Here is a 13,007-nt window from a genome sequence, read left to right as displayed (position 1 = left end):
GGGTGCAACAAGAAGACTTCCAAGGATGTGATCCATCCCAGTATTACTCTCGTCCAAGCATGCTTAACGACAAAATTTTGATTGGATTCGATGCAATTCTGCTGGTATGATAGCACCAATTAGAACAACGAAAATGTGCAAGTGGACGCAATCGCAACAAGTAATAAAGTGACAAGTAAATGTCGAATTATCGTACCTACAGGGACTGTGAAAAGAATTATTAATGAATGCTATTTAAAACACTTTGGTGAAAAAAAATATTTTGTTTTGAAAAGGGTGATTAATAAAAATATGATTTTAAACTAAATAAAAATAAAAGTTTTAATGCACGATTTAATGAAGATGACATAATTGTGTTAGATTAATTACATTTCTTTAACTTAGAATTATTAAACTCATGTTTATGTTGTTACGAACAAATTCACAGCAACTCGGTAATTTGTTAACTTATGAACATACTCACCTACACAAATCCATTCATCTCTTAACATATCCCTATGTCAATTCAAATGATTAAACAGATTTTAATAAGCAAACATGTTATTGCACATACATACTCATTAAATTGAACTAATCTCTTGCATATTCCTATGTTAATTCAAATGATTAATTAAATCTAATAAGAACATAAAAGACTATGTGAGGTAACAAGGTATCCTTACCTTGGAACAGTTAAACCACAATAATCTTGCAAGTTATGCAAGGCAAGTGTATCGCCAGATGCAATGCTAATTTAACCTTCAGCTACCTTAGAAGAACAAACATGCACTGATTAAGTACTGTGTCCATTAATTACAATTTCAATCCGTTTAAATAAATAATTCATTAGTTACTTCACAATCATAATGCAAGAATAACTTAGGCATGATTTTACTTAATCAAGTATTTTACCGAGGCCTATAACAGCATAAACACAATTTTAATAATTTAAATAGATGAAATGAAATCAAGCCAACACGAATTAAATTCAATCTAAGCTGATTAAATTAACCATTCCAACAACATAAATATTCATAGATATGTTCATCATAACAACAACAAAAATTAAAGAGATAGAAAACAAGAATCAAATTCGGTGTTTCTCCGTGGCTTGACTAGTTTGCTCCGTCTTCGCTTTCTGTTGTCCTCGCCAATCAAGGTTGATATGAACACTTCAATGTTGCTCCAAAATGGCTGATGAATGCCCCTTCTCCAAGAGGAGAAATCTGCAAGAGAGCAAGGGACTTTGAATGGAAAAATGATAGGAGAAAGTGAGAGATGAGAGAAGAGATGTGAATGAATGAGGTGTGTTTCAAATAATCAGCTTAAGTGGGTTTTTATAACTGAAGATGGCTGATAAAAATAGCTAAAATTAGCAGCCAAAGAGCCCTCCCTTGGCCGACCACACATGTCGCAAGTTTGATGATTTCAAACTTGCTAAATTAAGCTTGGGGCAAATCTAGAAAGCTACAATTTGTGGAAGGGTTTGGATGCTATTTGAACAAGTCTTCAAGGGCCTCTTTGCAAGCTAAATAATCAGCCAATAAGCTGATTTAGATCAGCACATGGGGTGGTTTTGAGCTGTCCATTACTTGGTTGGTTCAGTTCACGCGGTTCGGCTCAACTGAACCACTTTTCATAATTTATTAACCCAAATTAAATTGGATATAAATTAAAATTAATTATATTATGAATTAATACACATAATTTTGGACTGTCTTAGTCTGAAAATTAATTCGCCTTGATACTTCAAATTGCTTCTCGGTTTTGTGCTTCTAGCAGTGTCTGCCGAGCCATTTTTCGCCATTTGTGCAAATTTGTCGAAAATAACCAAAATTCATCAAAATTATTTATAAAATTAATTAAAATTCAATATGTTCATATTTTAAGTACAATAATTATTTTTCGATAGGAATTTTACCGAAACTGCATGAATTTAAGTTAAAAAAAGGCATGAAAAAGTGTGTAAATTTTCGTGTTTCCACACCCCCAAACTTAATTCATTGCTTGCCCCGAGTAATGCAAAAATTTGAAAAGAATTTTTCAAAAACACCTTTGAAAAACTCCTTCAGAATGACATTCTTCCCAACAATCATGAATTTGGTATACTTATGCTCAAGAACAAGGAATTCAATATTTATGCTGTCTAAGTATACATATCATTCAAATTAATCTCAATCATTCTTATGGTAGCCAAAAATTAGACTAAATGTTTCCTAATAAAGTCATGTTAACCCTTACCAATTTAATTTTACTCCCTTATTCAAGATTAAGCTGCAATCATTAAGTTTAACTTATGCCTTCATATGTTGCACGTAGCAATTTCTCTCCATTAATGTAGGTAGCATTGGAACTTGAATCAATAAGTCTTTAACAAGGTTGTAACGTGGTTGGGCTTAGGGGTAGGTAAAAGATAGATAAATTTAGGCTAAAAACCCTAGACTCGGCTTGCATCAGACCTTCGAAATAATTACCTACAATGCTTTTACATGCTTTTTTGTACATCTTATTTTAAGAACTCATGCTCTTTTTTTTAATTCGAGCATTTTACTGTATGTACTATATTTTTTAGAGCATTTGATACTTCTTTTCAACTCCCCCAAACTTATTTTCAAAGAATACTTTGAATAATACTGAATCTAGTGTTTGGGACAATTTTAAGATAGTTAAGAGAGAAGTGATGGCTAAATTTGCAAGGGTTCAAATAAAATTAGGCTATATAGTCTCAAATTTAGGTTTCAAAGGATAAAAATTTCATCATGGTTGGCTTGAAAGGCTCAAACTGTCCAAACAACAGTTGCCTAAATCATTTTCAACGCTCTATGCTTCCTAGGATTCCACATCAAGAAACTACTAAGTCAATTCTAAAGACTTTAACTTTCATGCATGCCTAACTTTTCTAAGGAACTAAAATTTTATGGTATGATTTGCATGCTTTATTAAAAATACATTTATGTCATTATTAAGCTAACATAACAATTATTGAAATAATCAAACTTTATTTATACTAAAGTTTAGCATACTTAACAACATTTCAAATTATTGAACAAAATATAACCTAATCATAACTAAAAGAAAAATTTATTCTGAGTGGAAATAATTTCAATTTTTCGATCCCCCTACTTAAGACAAACAATGTCCTCATTGTTAAAAGTGAATAGATACTATACACCAGGTAGGTGTCTAGAAAAGACGAGGTGAGTCAATTTGACTGCTTAAGTACCAAGCTCTCTTTAAAATCCATTCCTAGGCATGTATATATCTATTGCTATACTTTGTACTTTGCAAGTTGTTCATTTTTATTTATTATTTCCACATCTTGTTTTATTATGCGAAAAATAAAAATCATAATAGAACCTAATCCTAAAACATTAAATAACCTAGGAAAGAAAATGAAATAAAGTAAAGATCCCCCATTTTTATTTATTCGTAGATCTTTTAGAATCTGACTCATTTTTTCCTTCCTCGACATTGGAGTCCATGGTTCAAGTATAAAGTCTGGAAATTCATGCACAAAAATAAACGGGTTATGAAATATATATATTTAAATGCATCTCTGATTGAGTTATCCGATATTATTGAGTATCTCTAGTAATCTTGTTACTGCAACTACATGTGTTGCAGCATAACCATTATACCAAACTGTTCATTTGGTGGAATGGTGCTAAATAAAGGGACTCTCAGTGTCAAACTTAGGAAAAGTGTGGTTTCAATTTTGGGCAGGTGGGTGAGTAGTTGAGGGTAGCTTTAGAGTTGAAGAGGGTGACAGTTTTAAGGATAGTTTAGGTGTGATAGTTGGTGACTTCGAATGAAGGTGTTTGGGGTGGTGATTCAGGGAGTTAAGGGATACAACATTAAGGGGTTAAGTGAGACGCACTTTTGGGCTACTTGGGAGTTGTGGTGGAGCAAGGTAAGGGCTATAGATTTGTGTGGAAAAGGGTTGAATATTTCCCTTCTTAGTAGTGTCTTGAGCCCAATGGCAGCTCCTTTTGGATCCTAAGCTCCTATACTAAAATAAAATAAAAACTCAAAGAAATTAGTGCTTGGGTTAAAAGTTGACCCTTTATTTAACAAAACAAATACTTAAATTCTTTGGGCTACTTAGAAAAAATATTTTTTGAAAATTTACATTAAATTAAACTCCCAAGAAAGACTAGAAGGGTTACGGATGGTCCCGCTTAAGTCCTAATCTTCTAGACAGAGTCTTAATTAATGTAATAAACTAAAGAAAATTTTATCTAAGTCTACCATTTTATTCAAATGAGGAAAAAAAACTAAAGATTTAAAATAATGATAGAGAAAGTGAAGAGAAGTCCCTTTATTTTATTTAGGATCGTTATTAACCATGGTGGTATCAAATGACCATTTTCATACCAACCATAATCATCTAGGAAGTAATCATATTCATTCCCATCAAATTTGTCCAACATCTTATTAGGGAAAGAAAAGCCGTAATGACCTTTCCTGGTGGCCTTGTTTAACTTCTTGTAATTCCTACAAATCCTCCAACCGGTGACTCAAATTTATGAAATAATCCATCTAGTACCCTTCTTGTGCCTTTCCAAAATCACAATTGCCTTGATCGTTGGTGAACTAAATTGAAATAATGACAAGCAAAGTTGAAAAAAACCCAATAGTCATATTTCAAATGAGGAGACAAAATATTCAGTTCCAATTTGGCTGGCTCTTCAATCAACATTTTTGGTTGTGTGTACTCCCGAGATAATAACTCCAATGATTCCAGTGGAACTTCCTGAGTGAATCCCTTCGTTTTAGCTTCTAACAGCCAAACATTCTCGTCTTCATCATCACTTGGTGAATCCGCTAGCAGAATACATTCTAACGGATCATCTATAGAATTGAGCTCCAACTCTGTAGAAGCCAGTGATTCCATCTTGGAAATAGCAGAACAGTCTTCAACTACATCTGGGGATTTAGCAGCAACGAAGTCATTAAAAGTCACCTTGTTATCAGAAATTTCTTTCAATTGAGTATCTCGCTGCTACTTTTGGAATCGTTGAGGATATGACAATGGTGGAATCTTAGCTTTAACCAGACAACTCTTCCGTGGAAATTTTTCTGCATCTGACAAGGGTGTTAGATAATTAGAACTAACTGGTTTAGAGTTTATCTTATCAAGGATCACTGAATCTAACTTCTGTGATACATGAATTTTAACATTTCGTTGAACTTCCTCTTTGTATTGAGCTAGAATAGGCTCATCTTGAACCTCAACCACATTGGGCTCCAATGTCTTTCCACTTAGGAAAGAGACCGTTTTGCAATGTTCTTTGCCCAAAATTTTTGGATTTTTTTTGTCGTTTGGCCAAATACCTTGGGGTTTATTTCAAAGTTCATCGATTATCTGACCCATTTGATTCTCCAGATTTCTTAAAGTGGTATCATTCTTCACTATGTATGCCTTTAGCAGATTCTCAAGATCACTTAAAGATTCAGTTGGTGGCGGTTGTTGCACTAGTTGAGAATATTCTGACGGATAATTTGGTCGAAATGGCATAACAGAGTCACTATGGTCCACCCACTGATTACTCCAAGCAGAAATTGGATGATTCTACCATGAAGAGTTGTAAAAATTTGATTGCGGACCATTCCAATTCTAATTTCCCATGTAATAATTTGACTCTTGATTCGATGGGCAATTTTCAAAGAAATGGCCATCTCCACAGTATTCACAAGAAATATTATCGAACTGGTTCAATTGCTGACTTGTCAGATTACCATTGAAACCATTAACATCTATGTTCTTAAGCATAGAAGACATAGAGGATACCTGGGCTACCAAAGAAGGTAGTGTGTCTGCTTTATGTACTCTTGCTGCTCGTCTTTTTGAGGCTGCTCAGTCGGTTGGCCACTGATATTTATTACTGGCAATTCTTTCAATAATCTCGTAAGCGTCGTTATAAGACTTAGAAAGAAGGGCTCTATTTGCCGAAGCATCCACCATCATTCTAGTATGAATATTGAGACCAATATAGAACGTCTCCATTTGAACGCAACAAGGAATGCTGTGATGAGGGCACTTTCGCAGTAACTCCTTGAACCGCTCCCATGCCTCATATAAAGATTCTTCATCAAGTTGTTGAAATGAAGTGATTTCATATCGGATCTTGGCGGTTAAAGATCGAGGGAAATATTTCATTAAGAAACGTTCAACCAACTCTTGCCATATAGTTATGGAATCGGACAGCAGGAAGTTCAACCACGCTCGTGCTCTATCTCTTTAGGAGTATGGAAATAATCTTAGTCTCAAGGCATCATTAGTTACCCCGACTAGTTTAAATGAGTCACTCACTTCCATGAGTAGCTAAAGATGAAGATGTGTATCTTCAGTAGGAATCCTACTAAATTGACCCATATTTTGCAACATTTGGAGCATGATCGGCTTCAGCTCGAATTGTTGTTCCTCGATTTTGGGTCTCCTAATACTCGAATTGAGCTTGTTGAATAGAGGAATGGCATATTGTTGGATGGCACAGTTTCTATCATCAGCAACAATGATCGGATTGTGAGTATTATAAGCGAATGTTCCTCCTGGATTTTGGTTTGGAATTTTGTAATTCATATCTTTGGTCCTTCTATGGTTCGCTTGTCTTCTGTTTTGTTAGAAAGTCCTTCCAATTTCAGGATTTACAGGGAGTAAGTCAATGATTTGATAAATACTCATAAACACATGAAACAAACACACACAAAAAATGCAATTAAAATTTAACAGAAAAAATAGACCAAAATGCAAAATTAACAATTTCACAAATAATCTTTTTTAAAAAAGTCCTCGACAACCTCACCAAAAACTTGGAACGACAGAAATGTGCAAGTGTACACAATCGCAACAAGTAATAAAGTGACAAGTAAATGTCGAGTTATCGTACCCACAGGGACTGTGAAAAGAATTATTAATGAATGCTATTTAAAACACTTTGGTGAAGAAAAATATTTTGTTTTGAAAAGGGTGATTAAGAAAAATAATATTTTAAACTAAATAAAAATAAAAGTTCTAATGCATGATTTGAAAATTTGATTTAATGATGATGACATAATTGTGTTGGATTAATTACATTTCTTTAACTTAGAATTATTAAACTTATGTTTATGTTGTTACGAAAAAATTCACGGCAGCTCCTAACTTATGAACATACTCACCTACACAAATCCATTCATCTCTTAACATATAACTATTTCAATTCAAATGATTAAACAGAATTTAACAAGCAAACATGTTATTGCACATACATACTCATTAAATTGAACTAATCTCATGCATATTCCTATGTTAATTCAAATGATTAATTAAATCTAATAAGAACATAAAAGACTATGTGAGGTAACAAGGTATCCTTACCTTGGAACAGTTAAACCACAATAATCTTGCAAGTTATGCAAGGCAAGTGTATCGCCAGATGCAATGCTAATTTAACCTTCAGCTACCTTAGAAGAACAAACATGCACTGATTAAGTACTATGTCCATTAATTACAATTTCAATCCGTTTAAATAAATAATTCATTAGTTACTTCACAATCATAATGCAAGAATAACTTAGGCATGATTTTACTTAATCAAGCATTTTACCGAGGCCTATAACAGCATAAACACAATTTTAATAATTTAAATAGATGAAATGAAATCAAGCCAACACGAATTAAATTCAATCTAAGCTGATTAGATTAACCATTCCAACAACATAAATATTCATAGATATGTTCATCATAACAACAAAAAAAATTAAGGAGATAGGAAACAAGAATCAAATTCAGTGTTTCTCCGTGGCTTGACTAGTTTGCTCCGTCTTCGCTTTCTGTTGTCCTCGCCAATCAAGGTTGATATGAACACTTCAATGTTGCTCCAAAATGGCTGATGAATGCCCCCTTTCCAAGAGGAGAAATTGGCAAGAGAGCAAGGGACTTTGAATGGGAAAATGAGAGGAGAAAGTGAGAAAGGAGAGAAGAGATGTGAATGAATGAGGTGTGTTTCAAATGATCAACTTAAGGGGGTTTTTATAACTGAAGAGGGCCGCTAAAAATAGCTAAAGTTAGCATCCAAAGAGCCCTCCCTTGGCCATCCACACATGTGGCAAGTTTGATGATTTCAAACTTGCTAAATTAAGCTGGGGGCAAATCTAGAAAGCCACCATTTGTGGAAGGGTTTGAATGCTATTTGAACATGTCTTCAAGGGCCTCTTTGCAAGCTAAATTGTAACATCCTGATTTTCGGATTTATTCGCGATTTTTCAATATTTTGTAAAGATTTTTAAAATTTTGTATTTGGATGTCGAATTAATATTTTGAGTAGGTAAATGGGCTTTATGGAAGGCCCATGTGTTGGTCAAAACCTGGTTGAATTTTTGAACTTTTGGACTTAGGAGTTAGGGGTTCTGGCTAGATGGCCCTTGTATAGAGATATGGGCAAATTGCATCACAAAAAGAGCCTTAGTAAAGTGGCAAGGGTGACGCCACTAGGCTCCTAAAAAGGTGGCGTGTGGTGCTTTGAGGGAGGCATGGGATTGATTCCCAGTGTTGACAAATAGATGCATTTATTTTTAAGTGCTAGAGGCGTAAGTGTTGGAGTCCAAGTGGATTCTGCTAGAGGAGAGTTTGAATCAGTCTAAACGCTTGGATTAAGGAGTGATAAGGTGAGAGATTTAAGGGATTAGGAGAGAGGTTAGGAGTTGGCCAAATTTTGGGAATTGAAGGGGGAAAAATCGGCAGAGGGTTAGGAGGTTAGTATTTCGTCACCTAGGGTATTGAGTGGTGCCGTTCTTTTCTGCTCAGGTTTTTCTTTTCTCTCTTTTTCCTCTCTAGCCGAAACTACCACTTCCCCTATTCTTCTTTTTCTATTTTTCTTCTTCAAAACCATTCATCAATTCTGCTGTTCATCAATACTTTTGCCGAATCCATAAAAGCCGAAATCTTGAACACACATTACAGGTACCGATTTCTTCAAAGCCAAACCCTTTAACATTGTGTTTCCATTAATCAACGATTATTCTTTCTAAACTCTAGAGACCTGTCGGCAATTCTACATCCAGGTTATAGTTTCATATTGTCATCTCCTTCATCACCCAAAAGCCGAAAAACCATAGATTTGGGGGCTTATAGCCGAAACTTCCAAACTCCGGGAGTCGAGTTCTACCGTCGTTTGAAAGGTAAATCTGCATCAGATTGCGTGGAGATCAAAAAGGAGTAAGGGGTAAGTGTTCATCATCTCAAATCTTGTCATATTTTACAAAGTTAGGAAAAGCCGAAGTCCCTAAAATCTAGGGAGGCTGTCGATTTGGGCATGTGGCTCCAAGGGTTTTTAACTGATGTTTTCTGTCAATGATTAGTGTCTTCTTAAGTGTTGGATTGAAGGCGTGGGTTGTTGGAGCAATCGAATTCGGAGCTAGCTATCGATTTTGGCAAAAAGGTAAGGTTTCAAAGGCTTTTAGGGACATGGTTCGATCATGGATAAGTAGGTTGTGGGTTTAGTGATTATGGGTTGTAAATAAGAACTATGCTAATCAATTGTAGGACATCAGAAGAGATCTCAGTAGCAGTCGTCGCGAATCATGTGTGTACTGAACACCCTTTCTTAGTTCAATTCGGCAAAAAGCCAAAATACCAAAATTCTGGCATTTCATGGGCTTGTGAGTATGCGAATGCTCTCAAGACGTGGAGTAATTGTTAGATCTAGCATCGCAAGGTGGTAAGTAAGTTTGTGTGATGACTGAACGTACTTCGGGAAAAGAGGGCCTCGATGGGCCAAAACTGGGCCCAATGGGCTTACGGACCAATATGGGTAAGAGAGGGGCAAAGTAGCATGTTAGTTAGATGGTGGAACCAAACTGCATAAAACTGTTGAAAATTACTGAAGTAGCTTGTGTAGTTGCTAAGTTACGAAAATTACCCCTAAAGAGCAAAATTACCGATATACCCCTAAGGTTTAAATTGGCTAAACTGCATGATTGATTAATACTGCATTTTACATGATATGCTTTTATTAATATCTGTTGCATGGGATTGGGGTATTGATGGAGGAAGTATTGAAAGTGGTTCATCCACGTACTGGAGGCTTTGCCTCAACTTACTGATATTTGAGCAGCGTTGCTGCCACTGTGGAGTGTAGGGTTGCGTGGGTTGAGATATTCCCCACATGGAGTGTAGGGCTGGTACGGGGCAGTGTAGCGGTTGGTGGGTTGAGTAGTCTCCCCAGATGGGTTTGCATGCATTACTACTATTGTTACCTATGTTACTGAACTGGGCCTATGGGCCACACTGTTATGTAAAAAGGGGCTAAGGCCTTGCTACTGTATTCTGAAAAGGGCTTCGGTCCACTGTGTACTGTTATCTAAATAGGGCTTAGGCCCAATGGGCTCGAGTTGATTTGGGCTTTGGATGGGTTTCTGTATGCACTGAGTTTCCCAAACTCACCCATTTCCTCTTCCATCCTTGCAGGTGAGCCCTAGTTGGTGGACTTGGAGCTGGGCGGGATTCGGAGATGCCACACGTTTTCTGCAAATTTGTTTTCTTCTGGTGAACTAGATTTTCCATATTTTTCGTTTATGTTTTTGGGTTTTTGTAATAAGGCCGCTAATTATTTTTATGGTTTGGGTTGTTTCTTTATTATTTAATTCTATTATGATAAAACAGATCTATGATAACTAACGAGATAGATTAGCTCTAGGACGCGTTTTCAAAAACATTAAGTGATTTCAAAATAACACGAATACAAGTAAGACTTCCGCTAAGCAAATGTTTTCAACCTTAATCATTTTCTTAAGATGGACATAACCAAACGGTTTTCTCCAAATTATATGAGATGTTAGAGTGTGGCAATGGCGGTGTGCATGTCTAGGATTGGATCCGAAGGGAGCTTGGTACTTAAGCAGTCCGACGGACTCACCTCCTCTCCTTCCTGGTTTCCTACCTGGTGCACAGCTTCCATTCACTTTAACCTACTTTTAAAAGTGTCTTTTACAACCCCAACTAAGTTTTTCCAAACTAAGTAATACGGAATGTTTTGAACGCTTCGATGTGGCGCATCAGATCCGGTCATAACGTCCAGGCCGGGTTTGGGGTGTTACATAAATAATCAGCCAATAAGATTATTTGGAACAGCACATGGGTGGTTTTGGGCTGTCCATTACTCGGTTCGGTTCACTCAGTTCGGCTCAACTGGACCATTTTTCATAATTTATTAATAATAATTTATTAACCCAAATTAAATTGGATAGAAATTAAAATTAATTATATTATGAGTTAATACACATAATTTTGGACCGTCTTAGGCTGAAAATTAGTTCACCTTGATACTTCAAATTGCTTCTCGGTTTTGTGCTTCTAGCAATGTCTGCCGAGCCATTTTTCGCCCTTTGTGCAAATATATTTAAAATAACCAAAATTCACCAAAAATTAATTATAAAATTAATTAAAATTCAATATGTTCATATTTTAAGTACACTTTAATTATTTTATAAAAATTAATTCTTTTTCAATTGGAATTTTATGGAAACTACATGAATTTAAGTTAAAAAGGGCATGAAAAAGTGTGTAAATTTTTGTGTTTCCACCAATAAATTCTTGCGCAATCTATTTACATAAAGGCTGCCCCTTATTGCTCTTGCGGCTCGAATTTAATTACAAATTTGACCAAATAACATTTCTACCCCTTATCGCACTTGTGCCTCGAATTTGAATGCAAATTCGACCAAATAAAGTTTCAAATGATTTATTTCGCAAAACGTAAATAACTAATTAAATAAATGATGTTTAGAAAATGCAAATAAAAATAATTATATAAAATCTAATGAGAGGGGTGCAACACAAAGAATTTCGAAAAGGTCATCCATCCTAGTACTACTCTCTCCCAAGCACGCTTAACAATGAAGTTCTGATGGAATCCGGTGCATTAGTTTTGGTATTATCGGACTCGTCAATTCTTGTGCAATCTATTTACATAAAGGCTACCCCTTATCACACTTGCGCCTCAAATTTGAATACAAATTTGACCAAATGGCATTCAATTGATTTATTTTGCAAAACACAAATAACTATTTAAATACATGATGTGTAAAAAACACAATTAATAAAAATTATATAAAATAAAATGGGAGGGGTGCAACACGAGGACTTCCCAGCAAGACACCCATCCTAGTACTGCTCTCACCCAAGCACGTTTAGCAATGGAGTTCTGATGGGATCCGATGCATTAGTGCTGGTATAATCGCACCTGTTAATTCTTGCATAATCTGTTTACATAAAGGCTACCGCTTATCGCACTTGCACCTCGAATTCTAATGAAATTTCAACCAAAGAACATTTCAAATGATTTATTTCGCAAAACAAAAATAACTAATTAAATAAATGATGTTTAGAAAACGCAAATAAAAAAATTATATAAAATAAAATGGGAGGGGTCCAACACGAGGACTTTCCGGGAGGTCACCCATCCTAGTACTACTCTCGCCCGAACACGCTTGACTGCTGAGTTCTGATGGGATCCGGTGCATTAGTGCTGGTATGATAACACTCGTCAACCCTTGCGCAATCTATTTATATAAACGTTACCCCTTATTGCACTTGCGCCATGAATTTGAATGCAAATTCAACCAAATAACGTTTCAAATTATTTATTTCGCAAAACGCAAATAACTAATTAGTTAAACAATGTTCAAAAAAATTTATATAAAATAAAATGGGAGGGGTGCAACACGAGGACTTCCCAAGAGGTCACCCATGCTACTACTGCTCTCATCCAGGCACGCTTAACTACGAAATTCTGATGGGATCCGATGCATTAGTGTTGGTATGATTACACCCGTCAACCCTTTCGCAATCTATTTATATAACGGCTACCCCTTATCTGTAATAGCCCGAGTCAGAAAAATATTTAAAAATTATTTTCTGTGTTTATTTTGTGTGAATTTATATGTGTTAATTTTTCGTGTTTTAATTTTACTGTTTGGATGCCGATTTAGTAAAAAGGGCTTAATCCCGTAAAGTGAAAAGTTAATTGTTAAATATGAAAGTGTTT

The 13,007-nt window shown here is 35.4% G+C and overlaps 1 non-coding gene and 3 pseudogenes across 1 annotated transcript; 1 reads left to right on the top strand and 3 right to left on the bottom strand.

The window, feature by feature from the left end:
• Window positions 1-6,002: 6,002 nt before the first annotated feature.
• LOC121207246 (small nucleolar RNA R71) lies at window positions 6,003-6,109 on the top strand. The gene has a single exon (XR_005902337.1). It is a non-coding gene; the product is annotated as a small nucleolar RNA R71 (small nucleolar RNA).
• A 5,977-nt stretch (window positions 6,110-12,086) lies between these two features.
• Window positions 12,087-12,205, bottom strand: LOC121207129 (uncharacterized; annotated as a pseudogene).
• Window positions 12,206-12,386: 181 nt separating this feature from the next.
• LOC121207135 (uncharacterized) lies at window positions 12,387-12,505 on the bottom strand (annotated as a pseudogene).
• A 169-nt stretch (window positions 12,506-12,674) lies between these two features.
• Window positions 12,675-12,793, bottom strand: LOC121207139 (uncharacterized; annotated as a pseudogene).
• Window positions 12,794-13,007: the final 214 nt, after the last annotated feature.

This window comes from Gossypium hirsutum, chromosome A09 (assembly GCF_007990345.1).
Source record: "Gossypium hirsutum isolate 1008001.06 chromosome A09, Gossypium_hirsutum_v2.1, whole genome shotgun sequence".
NCBI lineage: Eukaryota > Viridiplantae > Streptophyta > Magnoliopsida > Malvales > Malvaceae > Gossypium > Gossypium hirsutum.
Note: the sequence above shows the minus strand (reverse complement) of the source record. Positions and strands in the feature narration are given on the sequence as shown.